Source organism: Myxine glutinosa, chromosome 2, assembly GCF_964187855.1.
Source record: "Myxine glutinosa chromosome 2, kmMyxGlut1.1, whole genome shotgun sequence".
Classification (NCBI taxonomy): Eukaryota; Metazoa; Chordata; class Myxini; order Myxiniformes; family Myxinidae; genus Myxine; species Myxine glutinosa.
This window is the reverse complement of record NC_136262.1, coordinates 58,369,613-58,384,397: the sequence shown is the minus strand read 5'-3', so window position 1 is coordinate 58,384,397 and position 14,785 is coordinate 58,369,613. Positions and strand designations below refer to the sequence as shown.

At 47.6% G+C, this 14,785-nt stretch overlaps 1 long non-coding RNA gene across 1 annotated transcript in view; it reads left to right on the top strand.

Moving 5' to 3' along the window:
* The window catches only part of LOC144890890 (uncharacterized), a 39,757-nt gene extending 25,522 nt beyond the window's left edge, over positions 1–14,235 (top strand). Inside the window, exon 2 of the long non-coding RNA XR_013622563.1 lies at positions 13,754–14,235. This is a non-coding gene — a long non-coding RNA (uncharacterized LOC144890890). The remainder of the gene's footprint in view (positions 1–13,753) is intronic.
* The last annotated feature ends 550 nt before the right edge of the window (positions 14,236–14,785 follow it).

The window sequence follows — 14,785 nt, the reverse complement described above, 5'->3', positions numbered from 1 at the left end:
CAATCTTCAATCAAGTTTTCTCTTGCGGCCACGTCCTGGGAGGTTGGCTACAGCGCCATGGGCCTTAAACATCCTGATAACATTGCGTACGATGGACACAGGTATATCAAGGTCTCTGGAGATGGACTTGTAGCCTTGAGATTGTCAATGATTGGCAACAATCTTGTGTCTGACCTCCTCAGACAATTCTCTCGTTTTCTTTCTTTTCTTCATGCTCATTGCGGTACACACAGTCACAAAACAGCAGAATGACTCCTTTTCTCCATTCAAACTGGTTGAATGAGTGATTTTTATATTGCAGCCACCCTGCAACTCACCGCAGGTGAGTTCAATTCCAATGTAAAGGAGAATCACCTGCTTGAAATCGAATTACGATATTTCTAACAACTTCTAAAAGGTGCCCATAATATTGTCCGGGCCATTTTAGGATTTCTGTGTGGAATAAGCTAAGTTTTAGTATTTTTTTCATGTTTTTGTTTTGTTCCACTGCAAACCAAAGAAACACATATGTGGATCCCAAAAGATTTTTTTACTTTCAACAATTTTCTGGAAGAAATGGTGCATTATTTGAAAAACGTGCAAGGGTGCCAATACTTTTGGCCATGACTGTATATTTTACTTTGTCACTAACCTGCAGCACCTCTTTCCTTAAAACTCGCATGAATTACCTTAAACACACTCTTTCAGTCGTTATCTGTCATAATAATAATAATAATAATAATCTATCTATAATTCCAGTAATCTCTGTGTGTGTGTCTGTGTGTGTGTGTGTGTGTGTGTGTGTGTTTGTCTGTGACCGCTGTTTCTCGACAACCACGGGTCCGATATACTTGAAATTTGCCAGGTATATTGCTGGGGACCTGAGGATGTGCCTTTTCAAGGTTTCATATTAATCGGAGAAGTAGTTACCGAGCTATGGCGATTTATTTACCAAACTCCGCAAGCCGTTCGCTTTGGCTTTGCGAATGGACCAAACCATTTCATGTAAATTGAGGGGGGGGATTGTCACCGTACTCGCAAGCCGTTCGCTTTGGCTTTGCGAATGGACCAAACCATTTCATGGACCAAACCATTTCATGTAAATAGAGGGGGGGGATTGTCACCGTACTCGCAAGCCGTTCGCTTTGGCTTTGCGAATGGACCAAACCATTTCATGTAAATAGAGGGGGGGGATTGTCACCGTACTCGCAAGCCGTTCGCTTTGGCTTTGCGAATGGACCAAACCATTTCATGTAAATAGAGGGGGGGGGGATATAATTTTAGATATATATATAGTACGGGCACGCCCTAGTAATAATAATAACAATAATAATATGTCTGTTGAAAGCATTGCAAACCTTCTGTTTTATTTTGCTTCATCAATGGAGCTTGACATGTCCAACCAAAAGTTGAGGATACTGCTTCTTTCCATTGTTTGAGCATCACCCATTGCATTTGTCAAAGTATGTCATTACATAGGATGGGTGTGTGTGTGTGTGTGTGTGTGTGTGTGTGTGTGTGTGTGTGTGTGTGCGCGCGCGTGTGTGCGTGTGTTTAAGTGCAACTTATGGCTTAGTTGCAGTCTGTGAAAGCTTCAGAATCCCCCATTATTAAATGCAATGTCAGCTGCTACATTGTTCTTCACAGTGCCAGTCAACCTACTGTACATATGCCATGGAAGCCTTTTTAGGCAATGCAAGGTTCTCCTTTGAGAAAGTAATCAATCCACGGACATCGTTCTGTCCTATCCGCTATCCCCCTTTTCATTTACCAGTGTCAAAGAAAGCTCTGACTTAGGTCAAGAACAGGATTGGTTCCAGAACACTGGCTTAATGGACACCAGCCCATCACAAGTCCAAGAGGGGCTCATTGATGCTGTTAGCTGACAGTTTTGAAAGCAGGCAAGGTGTCAGACTATCAAATGCTGCAGAAATGTTCAATAAGGTAGCCTGATCTCTTGTTTGAGATTGAGGCCATTCATTATCAAAATATATGCACCATCTACAGGGTGGAATATCCTGGGCACAAGCCAAACTGATGAGTAGAGATCAGAGAGTTAGAAAAGAGATGAGTCCTGTACTGCTGCGATTATTGATTGCATTACATTGCTAACAAGAAAGAGAAATCAGAGATTGCAAACCCTTGCCAGGATGTGTTTCAGTGGTTTTTAAGGCTTTTGTGTTGAAACCAATATGGCGGCCGAACCACGTGACAGATGACGTCATCATTATGTTTTTTCTCCACAAATTTATTCCGAGATTATGCTCAAGAAATTTCATCTTGATCGGATGAAGTTTAGTACTTGTAAAATTATGACCTCATAAACGAGGTACCTATGACATCATTAATAGATGTTATTCCACATGGAGCGTTCTTTACAATGCGCCATGTCTCGATTTTTTCTATTCAGCGCTTTTGGAGATATAGAGGTGCAAAGTTTTTCGGTTTTTCGAAGATGGCGGCCGAACTACGTTACCTATTACGTCATAATTATCATTACTAAATTCTGCAGGTGGAGTTGCACCTATGGTGAAAATTTCCTGTCAATCAGACCAACGGTTGCAGAGAAAATCATATTTATTCTGTGCGAACAAACAGACAAACAAACTAGAAATCGGTCAGAGACCGAGGACTTGCCGGATTGTACTTTTTTTTTCAGGGGTGTTGGTTCGAAGGGAATCGGATAATGTTTGACAGTTATTTGTAAAAAAGCAATTTTTGACCTTGAGTTTGACCTTTCAAGGTCACTCAAAGTCAAAGGTCATGGTGCCAAATGAAATGTATGTGACTTCCTATATGTCAGTAACAGTAAGTGTATGCATATATCTTGTACTTTTAGAGTTATAATGGTTTGAAATATATTGTTACGGTTCGCTGTTAAGGATGGTATGTTTGCCGAGCGGAGGCACCACGACCTAACAGTTTCCCCGATTCACCTGATTCACTCGAACGTTGGCCGTATCACGCCACAGCTATTCAATGAGGGAAAAGACAAAGACGACGGATGTGAAGAAAAGGAATAAGAAGACGAAAAAAAGGTTGAAAATACTACTAAATTTATTTACTATTTACAGGCTCAAAATAACCAAGGAGAAGGAAAGATAAGAAAATAATATACAGAAGCTTTTAGAGACACAGTGAAAATACTAGCTTATACAGACTTAATTTACTACCCAGGACAGAACAAACAGAAACGGACTCACACGGGGAATGATGATAGGGATGGCAGGTGGATGGCTGGCGGGATAGGGAGGTCCAACTGGTCCTGCAGCACGATCGGCTCGTTGGGCAGCCGCCGTTCCTTCGCGGCCCTGCTCCAAACTGCCGTCCAGGCCCCAAGCGGCTGTCGAGTGTTGTTGCTGCTGTGGACTCTGCTGCTGGCGAGCAAGGCGACGAATAGCAGGCTTTGTGCTTCCCTGGATGATCTCCTTTGAACAAGAATCGCTGCTGGATGATCTCCCTTCTCTCTCTTTGACATCACAACCCAGCTCTCTCTTGGACCCTTTTACTCAGCTCTCCTCTGACGACCCAGCTCTTTTCTTTGCACCTCACCACGCAGCTCAGCCCTGGACCTTACAACCCAGCTCTCTTTGCAGCTCACCACGCAGCTCAGCCCTGGTCCTCACAACCCAGCTCTCCTCTGACGCCCGCGCTTTTATAACGCCTCCGGCGATTAAGCCGCCGGCCTTCAGGACACGCCCATCGGTGTGCTCACCTCGGCCCTGGTTGGTCGCGCGACCCTCTGGCTCCGCCCTTGATGATGACGGGCGGGCACGCCTTTCTTCCCCAACCCAAGCACATGTTCAATGGCGGCAATTGTAGTTGGCAATGCTAATGGCAATTGACGAAAGGGGAAATGGAGGTTTTGGGAATGGGAATGAAGGATGAAGGGAATCTATCTATTTCACTTGGTGCAATGGAGTGTCATTCTAATGGAAGACAAGGCCTCACCCTAAAACACATAATAAGGATATAAACTACTGAACAAGGGTATTATAGTGTCCTTCAATGGATGCTTTATGGAATTAACTACCGGGACGCCCTTTTAACCTTTACACAACACTGGAGGCAGGAGGGGCCAGAATCAAACAATGTTACATAGCAATTTACCACAATACAACACAATAAAAAAAAATACAATCCTCATATCCGCAACACTGCACCCTCCTCCTCTTAGGCACGGCCCGGGCCTACAACTTTAATTTAGTGTGACACGTAGGTGTAGTTCCCTCTACTTTTAACCTGACCCTGAGTGCGACAGTTTTAAAACTTAGATAAATATGTCCCACTGCTCCATTGCACCCTACCTAACAGACTCACGCCCACAGTTAACTGAATTGCGGAATGGTCTTCAAACTACACACTGACGGTGGGGAGCATTATTTACAGTGACGCTACTTTATTTACAAAACGGAACCCAGGACCTGTGATTATTCTTTCTGGGGGGGAGACAGTCTGCTCTGCATCAATGCACCATGAAAGCACCCAAAAACGCACCAATACACCCTCAGGCACCAATCGGTGCACAGTCATCATTGTTCAATGAATAAAAAATAAAAACAACAACCCCTAACCCTGCAGGTGGTCTCTTGCTCTTCGGCTCCCTCTGCTGGCTATTATTATTTTCTTCCAGTTGTTGTCTTTTTCCTTTGCTGGCGGCCTATTTGTGGAAATAAAATGCACCTAACGTGTCCGTTTTTTAATTTTTTTATTTATGGCCCACAGGGCCGACTGGTGTGGTTCACCTGTGGGGCATCGGTGCCCTGTGATCAAGGTCCGCCAGCAAGATTTCGGGCCTTCATGGCCGGTTCCAGCAGAGGGGCCATGCCCCAACCCATGGGGTCCATAAGTGGTGCTCGGCCACAGACATGTGGTCCATAATGTGGTGCATCGATGCAGACAGCTGGTTCTGGGAGTTCCGGGCGCACAATGGCGGACTCACGCACGCTCCCCTCGGCGCCCAATGGCGCACAGGTCCTCATGTGGTAGACAAATGGGGATAAAGACAGGTGAGCGAGGGGTAAGGTCACAAGGGTACACATCAACAAAGGCAATGCAAGGCGAAGTGCGTACGGAGAGCGAAGTGAGAAAGCTCGTCCCTACCGTACGTCACCCCCCCCTGTCACCTACACTACCCTTGCCCTTACCCCATATGTACAAAATCTACACATTACAAATTCGTCACTACTGTCACGTCTTCCCCATATTTCCCCTATACCAAATTCGTCTCCACAATCCCTCTACTTCAAAATTTGCCATCACCCAATTCATCATCAATCCTCATAAGGAAGAAGAGATGGAACACAAAGCACAATGTCACACCCACGTCATGATGTGTCTCACATTCCAAACATTTGCATCAAAAATAATCAAACAACCTGGCATGGTGTGGAGGTACGTCATCTCAGGTGAGTGGATGTAGATGGTGCAAGGAGATCTTCATCCTAACTATCCTCTAAATGACATTAACACACTTTACACTACCCGGGGTCTTTCCCTGCCAATCCATTGGCCAACTTACACTATGGGTTCTAAAAACCAATTCCCATTGACCAAACTGTGGTGCTTCTCAATTTGGGGTCTCACTCCCCCGATTCATCTCCCGGTGCCCTTGCACAATTTATTGGTTGAGACGTGTAGCTCTCCCAGCAGGTCTACCCACCTGCACACCTCCACCACTGTAGTTGCCTCCGAGCTTACCTGCTCCTTACCCTAACCTATCTAACTGGGGAAGGCCCCTCCTGGCTCTGTCACCCCACTCGGTGCCCTCTGGCACTGGGCTACCCGGGTACGTCCTCCGGATCCTCGGGCCCCATCCACAACAACTCTCCTGGCTCCCAGAGCCCACCTGCGGCCTCACCTGGCCGACATCCTCACAGTGGTGGAGTGCCCAAACCAACTACACACACTAACAGGCTACACGCCCAGCCATTTCCACAACACTAATGCACCCATCCAAACACCATTCTTTCACCCGCACCACAGATGCCAATATCCAACCACAATTTACCTGTACCCTCTACCTAACTCTTCGACTACCCTCCCCGGGTATTCGTGATGGGGGTCCATCCTTCCCCCATTCACACCTTCGCACCATCCACTCCACTCCACAATTTCCCCCATACTCACTCCACGACCATCCATTCCAATACTCCATATATTCCACACTATTTATTCCATACAACCATTCCTCATACACCTGTCGTTGCACACCTGTGCAATCACATCTGGTGCCACCTGCACCCTCCTTCCTTCCTGGACCATTTGGTCAGCACAATACTCATCACCATCACTCACTCAAACACTGCTCCACACACCTGTTCAGTTGCACACCTGTGCAATCTCACTACAACTCACAATCACAATCATTTACTCATACCCTGCTCAATACACTTTCGATCCTCACACACACGGCATCATCTGAACTACCTGTTGCCCTGCTAACTTAGTGCTCCCCGTCTTCCCTTTAAGCTAAGCACATACCACGTCATTATCATCCACTCTAATCTACCTGCGTCCCCACTACAGGTATCATTGTCACTACCTAATCTTACCATCACCTAAGGTCATCTTTTCTAGGTCCCTACACATTATCCAAACCCTCCCTCGGCGAGCTTACACTGCCATAAACCCCATAAATCTAGTGCTCCTTTGCCCCCGCTGTGAGGGATGACCGAGTTGCCATCCCCCCACATCGGGTATCTTTCACTACCAATTTTGCTCACCAAATTTCAGCCAATCAAAAATTTGCCAATCACTACCCATCATCTGCCAATCATTACCGCCAATCATCAATTTTTGTTTTTTTTCAATTTCGGGGCCAAAACACTATCCTCGTCATCACAGTCTACTTACTAGTGCCTCTCGGTGCGCCAATTCACTTCCAAAGCTCGGCTTCGTACAGCCGAGCAATGAATGCGGGTTGCTTGGTGCCGGCGGCTGGATACGTCCCGCATTCGGTGCAGGGAAGGACGCTTACCCGGGCCGAGATCCCACGCACCATCTTGGCACAGAGCCGTCCAATGGCCCGATCTCGACCTGCCGGAGCGCCTCAACAAAAAGGGGTCGCCATGGCGACCCTTCCTATCGGGCTGCCCGCTCCGCCTAGTGGAGCACGGACGCGGCCGTTCCAAGCGCGGCCAGCGTGGATCACGTACGGCGGTCCTTTCGAACCCGCCGTGGTTCGGATCCCCGCTGGTCCTCGCGGCACGCGAAACCCGGCACGCACCGAGGGCCCGATTCGGCTATAAGTCGCTCTAACCGCTAACCCGGTTACCGTCGATGCCTCACCTGCATGCTTACACCCCGCAGCCCGTTCCTTGCTCACACATCCAGCCGTCTCCCTGCTCTTGGTCATTGCACCTTCGCTTACACACCCAGGTACACTCATTCCGCTCACAGACTTGGTCACACACCTGACCACCTCACACCTTTGCACACACTCGTCGTTCGCACACCTCACCAACACACCTCTTCGCGCCCCCTCCTCGGTCACCTCCTCTGTGACAATCACAGGTGTGCTCTCACTCGCACACCCAACCACGTGCCGCACTACCAACTTAAGTGTGCATTCCCACACATGCTCTACCATTCCAGGTGTGCATCCTTCCATTCCAGGTGTACATCCTCTCTCACCTGTCACAACCAACTCACGCTCCGTGTCACTCTCACTACTTTCTCCACCACTCTTGACAGCGCACTCACCCTTACTCTCGACAGCGCACTCTTTCCTCCTGCACCTGTCCATTACACACCTTTCTCGCGCACACTCTTCCGTTACTTCCTCCGTAACACTCACCACAGGCGTGCACTTTCTTGTTACATCCTCTGTAACACTCCTCACTACGCGCTTCCATGTACTCCCTCGCACCCGCGCTACGACCGACTCACTCTCGACAGCACACTCACTCCTCGGCGCGCACTTTTTCCTCACACACCCCAGAGTCGGACATTCTCACACACCTCCTCTTTCGCACACCGTACCCGTCACACACTTCACCAATGGCCTCTCACGAACACCCGGGTCCAAATCAACCCCCAAGCCGACTGAAGCTCCCCTCACATCATATACATTTCCACGTATATCGCCACTCACCTCGGCACCTCGTCTCCGCACCTCCTTCGCCACCTGCAAACTCTTTATTTGGGTAGTGAGCACCACATCACGATTTGAGCACCGACCTTGAACATATTCCATCACCTCCTCCTGTATTTCTCTCTTAGTTTCTGTCCATCTCTTTTTAATTTCACTCACCTCCTCTTCCACTTCCTCTAATTTTTGCTTCACCTCTTTTATTTCCCGGTGCGTCTCCTCAAGTTCGTCCTCTAAGGCTACCTTGACCGTTTTTATGTGCGTCCTCACCTGCCGGTCCTTTGTCTCCATTACCTCTGTCACCTCGTCCAACCTCGTTGTCAGTCCCTCACGTACCATCTGACATTGCCTCTGTGTCGCTATTAAGTCGTCCTTGATGTCTCTTTGTGTCGCTTTTAACCCTCCTAGTATCGCAGTTTTCTTTTGTACCTGCTCCACTAACTCCGTGTGTCCCACCGTCAGCTGTTCCACCTCCTCCGTCAGGTCTTCTATTCCCCCCTGTAACCTAGCCGTTCCATTTCTCACCTCTTTCTCCATATGCTTTTCACCTCGCTTTACCTCCTCGCGTACCCCCGAGACCTCCTCACTTACACCTCGTCGTATCTCCTCTTTCATCTCCTCCCTCTCTTTTGTAGATGCCACCCTCATCTGTCCCAATTCATCCCTCTGAGCATCCAGTTTGGTTTCTACCCCGATTTTCACCTCCTCTATCTGCTCTCCCATTTGTTTAATTTATCGGGCGGATTGCTCCCCTATTTCCCGCAATTTGCCTTCCATCCTATTTTCTAACCCCATTAACCCATTTTTCACCCCCTCTATCTGATTCTCCTGGGCAGCCATTCTATTTTCCACCCCCGTTAACCCATTCTTTACCTCTTTTATCCCGTTGTCTAACCCCTCAAATTTAGCTTCTAGCCGTTCCCCCATTTCTCCCATGTTGCCCCCCATTTCGCCCATTTTGCCCCCCATTTCGCCCCCCAATCGCTCACTATCAGCCCTCAATCCCACAATTTGGTTTCCCAACCGCTCACCCTGAGCATCCATCCGGTTCCCCATCCTATCCATTTTTGCATTCAGTTGGGTCAAGAATAATCTGAGGTCAAACCCGGTTTGCCCAGCGTCCCCAGCCGCCACCGCAGGCTCGCCCTCCGCGGCGCCGCTATTTTGGGACCCTTCAACCACGTGCGCGAGCGCGCCATTTTGTGCACCTGATACCCCCTCAACCACATTGCCAATGTTCTCCTCCTCTCTTTCCTCCACATACATTTCCCCGAGGTCCTGGGTCGATTCTACCCCGTCTAGCTCTCCCACCGGCATCCCGTCGCCTTGACCAGCCATGGCGTGATTTAAAAATTCGGGTTTTTCTTTAAAAACAAAACAAATTTCGGCCGCTCCAAATTTTGACCAAATTTTTTCTAGATGTTTTAAAAATTTGGTTCGGGCCCCGAATCTCACTCCCAGACACCAATTGTTACGCCAATTGTACAATTGTGTCCAAAATTTGGGCTAAATGAATTTAGTCCCAGGTCCGAATCCGACACTCCTGACACCAATTGTTACGGTTCGCGGTTAAGGATGGTATGTTTGCCGAGCGGAGGCACCGCGACCTAACAGTTTCCCCGATTCACCCGATTCACTCGAACGTTGGCCGTATCACGCCACAGCTATTCAATGAGGGAAAAGACAAAGACGACGGATGTGAAGAAAAGGAATAAGAAGACGAAAAAAAGGTTGAAAATACTACTAAATTTATTTACTATTTACAGGCTCAAAATAACCAAGGAGAAGGAAAGATAAGAAAATAATATACAGAAGCTTTTAGAGACACAGTGAAAATACTAGCTTATACAGACTTAATTTACTACCCAGGACAGAACAAACAGAAACGGACTCACATGGGGAATGATGATAGGGATGGCAGGTGGATGGCTGGCGGGATAGGGAGGTCCAACTGGTCCTGCAGCACGATCGGCTCGTTGGGCAGCCGCCGTTCCTTCGCGGCCCTGCTCCAAATTGCCGTCCAGGCCCCAAGCGGCTGTCGAGTGTTGTTGCTGCTGTGGACTCTGCTGCTGGTGAGCAAGGCGACGAATAGCAGGCTTTGTGCTTCCCTGGATGATCTCCTTTGAACAAGAATCGCTGCTGGATGATCTCCCTTCTCTCTCTTTGACCTCACAACCCAGCTCTCTCTTGGACCCTTTTACTCAGCTCTCCTCTGACGACCCAGCTCTTTTCTTTGCACCTCACCACGCAGCTCAGCTCAGCCCTGGTCCTCACAACCCAGCTCTCCTCTGACGCCCGCGCTTTTATAACGCCTCCGGCGATTAAGCCGCCGGCCTTCAGGACACGCCCATCGGTGTGCTCACCTCGGCCCTGGTTGGTCGCGCGACCCTCTGGTTCCGCCCTTGATGACGACGGGCGGGCACGCCTTTCTTCCCCAACTCAAACACATGTTCAATGGCGGCAATTGTAGTTGGCAATGCGAATGGCAATTGACGAAAGGGGAAATGGAGGTTTTGGGAATGGGAATGAAGGATGAAGGGAATCTATCTCTTTCACTTGGTGCAATGGAGTGTCATTCTAATGGAAGACAAGGCCTTACCCTAAGCCTAAGGGTATTATAGTGTCCTTCAATGGATGCTTTATGGAATTAACTACCGGGACGCCCTTTTAACCTTTACACAACACTGGAGGCAGGAGGGGCCAGAATCAAACAATGTTACACAGCAATTTACCACAATACAACACAATAAAAAAAATACAATCCTCATAGCTGCAACAATATTGTTGCGGTTTTGAGAACCCACACGTTTAAATATGACATTATTAAAAGGTTAAAGGTTACACCCCTAGTTAGGCCACAAGCAACACGTAGGTCACCATAGAACTTCAGTTATTTCATTAGTATGTGTTTAGATAAGGCCGTGTTTCCAATAGTTGAATCTGCGTTGTGTCAATCAAATAAGAAGTAGGCCCGATCCATTCCCTTCATTTTTCAAGCCTCCCTCTCCAAGCCACGCCATTACGCGCCCTACAGTCTGCCCTATGGCTCTCCCAAATTGGTACGCACCTCTGCCAGCAGCGGCAGCCTTCGCTGCCTGTGAGCTCACTCCACGCCGCCATAAGCCACGAGGTAAAGCCGGAAAAAGGGGGCGGAGTGCCAGGAAGAAGGTGTGGTCACGTCACCCAGCCATCAAAGGCGGAGCCGGTAAGCCCTCACCAGCCAACCAGGGATGAAGCGACATTGCCGACAGGCGTGGCTTTGGGGCTCGCAGAGTGATCGCTTGGTGAGTTATAAAAGCTAGCGCAAAGCCCTTTCACAGGTCTGGCGAGCGAGCACATTTACCAACAGGACTTACTTATCAGAGCGCGCATGAACTTACTGATCGGGAGAGCGCACCTTGGTAAAGACTTACTGCGTGAGAGAGCTCGCCTTGACTGACTTACTGGGAGAACACGCGTTGCATTGACGGGACTGATGCAGTGGCGTTTATGAAAGGAGGACCTTATCAAAGGAGTACATTGGAGAGGGGGCGTTTGGCGCCTTTGTATAGCGCACATATTACGTATGCAGCATACCAGCTTCCCCCCGCTATATAATTGTCCGGTCGCGTTCAACTATACGCGGAGCTGCCTGCCGGGTTTCGCCCGCTGGACCAGAGCCTGGACTGGAGCCGACCGGAGCCTGGACCCCATCGCCGGACCTTCTACCTGTTCCACCCTACCATCTACAATCCCCGTGTGAGTGTCTGAGACGGGCCCGTTTGTCCTGGGTATTAAGAGTAAGGCTGCCCTGTGTTCTGCTTCTTCCTCTTCCTATCCTGTACATTCTTTCGTTTCCTCTTCTTCTTTCTTGTACATAATTAATAAACCCAATCTTTGTTCTTCCTATTTTCTGGGTTTCCTCTTATTCGATCGCATCTGTCCTTTCTCTCATTGGGTAAACATGGCACGATCACAACCGCTTAGAATCGGGTTTAGTCCCTGTTAACAGCCCGAATCGCGGCTCGCTTCGCTCGGCGTGTCCATTAACGCCGTGGTTCGGGCGGGAGTTATCTCCTTGCTTTACGGCCGGTGGTAGTACTTAGGTAATTGGACGAAGACTCGACCAACAACCCTATTTACCACCGACCGGAGGAACGTTATAACTTCTAGGACTCGAGTCGGCCAGATAAAAAGACAAGGGGATTAACCCCCCCTTGATAAGGGGAGAGCCAACGTCCGAGATCCGCAACAATATTTTAAATGAAAACTCGACCCCCCTGATTTCACGTTTTGGGTGACCTTGAGCTTGAGCTTGACCTTGGGCCTAGAGAGTTAAAAATTGGCCACAGTCTATTCCAGGGCAAGGCAAATATGTGTGTAAAGTATGGCGATGCTGTGTGCAACGATGGAGATGTAGTACTGCACACAAACCGACAGACAGACAAACCAACCAACATAAAAACCACTGTTTAGAGGCCATTTTTCCCCGCAAAGCGGGGGTTGGCCTTTTTGGGGACCGTGGTTGTTGTTGTTTTTTTGATCCCCTTTTTGAAGCAATGTTTTACGGCCGGATGCCCTTCCTGCCGCCAACCCTGTTTGTCGCCTTTTTACGATAAACAGGGAATTACCAGTGTACTGGTACTCGATTTGCTGACCTCGGAAGGATGACAGGCTGAGTCAACCCCCCCTGGCGTTAATTCAGTGATCGACCGGGATTCGAACCCAGGATCCTTGGATCCTAAGCTGGCACCCTAGCCGCGAGCCCAACACCACCAGGAAACCAACCAACATACTTGCCTGAATTTTTTCCGGCAAGTAACAAAAAAACAAACGGACTGAAATGCAATACCATCTCCTCAGGCGAGGGTAAAGCTGGTGGGGGGGGGGGGGGGGGGAGGGAGGGGGACGTAATACTGACTAACCTGGAGTTGAGAGTCAGTTTTGGCACCTGAGTCGGGGTAGCATGTTGGCATAAAGCTATAGGCCATGGGCTACTATAGCTGACCGTGCACCCCCCCCCCTCCCCCCACAAACCTCCGACCCTATATTTTTCTGATGCCCTAGACCTAGAGTGTCCTGAACATTAAATCAAATGTTAACATTGCATAAGTTGGGATGAACTTGTCATTTGGGGCCAATGTATGGGGTTACCCTCAAAACGTGACCAATTTCGCTTCGCGTCGTGATCCGTTGGCACATTTTCATATTTTGGTGAATTATGTGGTCATTTGTAAGTTTGAGACATATGTAATATGAGTTATTGGGGTACATATACACACACCTCTTGTAGATATCCGGCGCATCACATAATGATATGTGTATTAATTTACTTTCCCTTTATTAATTATTATGTAAGTTTTATTTTAGCACTTCATTCTTCATGTTGGAACAGTTTAGCTAGGTTTCACTTCCAGCTTAAGTTTTTGGACTTGGCGTCCATGAATCGCAGGGACAGACAAGGTTAGTTAAGCTTCACTTGCAGAACTGAGAATGATTAACCATATTATTAAAGCATATTTGAACTAATATTCCACCATATTTCAGCTGATTCCAATTGGTATACAGATCATTGACATTTATTTAAGATATATTTTCATTGCACAAGTTCTTAAATGTGATAATTCTTCCTCATTATGAAATGTATTCCTTCATGCCAGATGTGCACCAATTGTGAATGTCGTATTGTTTTGTTTATTGCAGATCTAAGCCACAGAGTAATCTACTAAATACAACCAGACAATGTTGCAAGATTCTGCTGATACTCGGAATTCAACTGAAGAGGATAGCTCGCCATCGAAGAGAAAACGCGATGGCAGTGGTAAAGCCTCTACCTCCAAACCAAGATGCGTAGTCCATGTTCCAGGATCAAACTGTAAGCCACTGCAGTTGTTCGTCAGCATGAAAGATGGTGATAAAAGACTGGACAAACTGAAAGAAGTACGATCCCTTAGATTGGGCCAACCAGTTGATTCCATACACAGAATGCAACAGGTGTGTGACCTCATTCCTGATACATATACAGACTATGATGGATATCATCGTGAATGTTACCAGAGGTTCATAACTTTGTCAGTTTATGTCCTAGAATGATAGTTGTGGTATTGAATGGTAGCGCTTGGGTCACAGTGTAGTTTACAATATGATTTGAACGAATAAAGTCCCACAGATATACCTAAAACAAACTTCATGTAGAAATTTGATTATTTTTGTGACGCGCCGGAAATCTATAAGGGGTGTGTGTATATGTACCCCAATAACTCATATTACATATGTCTGAAACGTACTTATGAGGGTTTGAAACGAACTGACACAAGCTCAGCTTTCATTTGGTACCTTGTATGTATGTGTAGCTGCTATAATGACCCCATAATTCACCAAAATATGAAAATGTGCCAACGGATCACGACGCGAAGCGAAATTGGTCACGTTTTGAGGGTACCCCCATACATTGGCCACAAATGACAAGTTCATCCCAACTTATGCAATGTTAACATTTGATTTCATGTTCAGGACACTCTAGGGCATCAGAAAAATATAGGGTCAGTGGTTTGTGGGGGGTAGGAGGGTGCGCACGGCCAGCGATAGTAGCCCATGGCATACTAGAAATCCGATCTGCATCTACATCAAAGAAATCCAACATCATGGATATTAAAAATGACATTGTCTTTCAGAAAAAGTAGGCAATTGTGTGTCGGTACCTGAAAACCTGAAAACCTTCTTATACATATCACC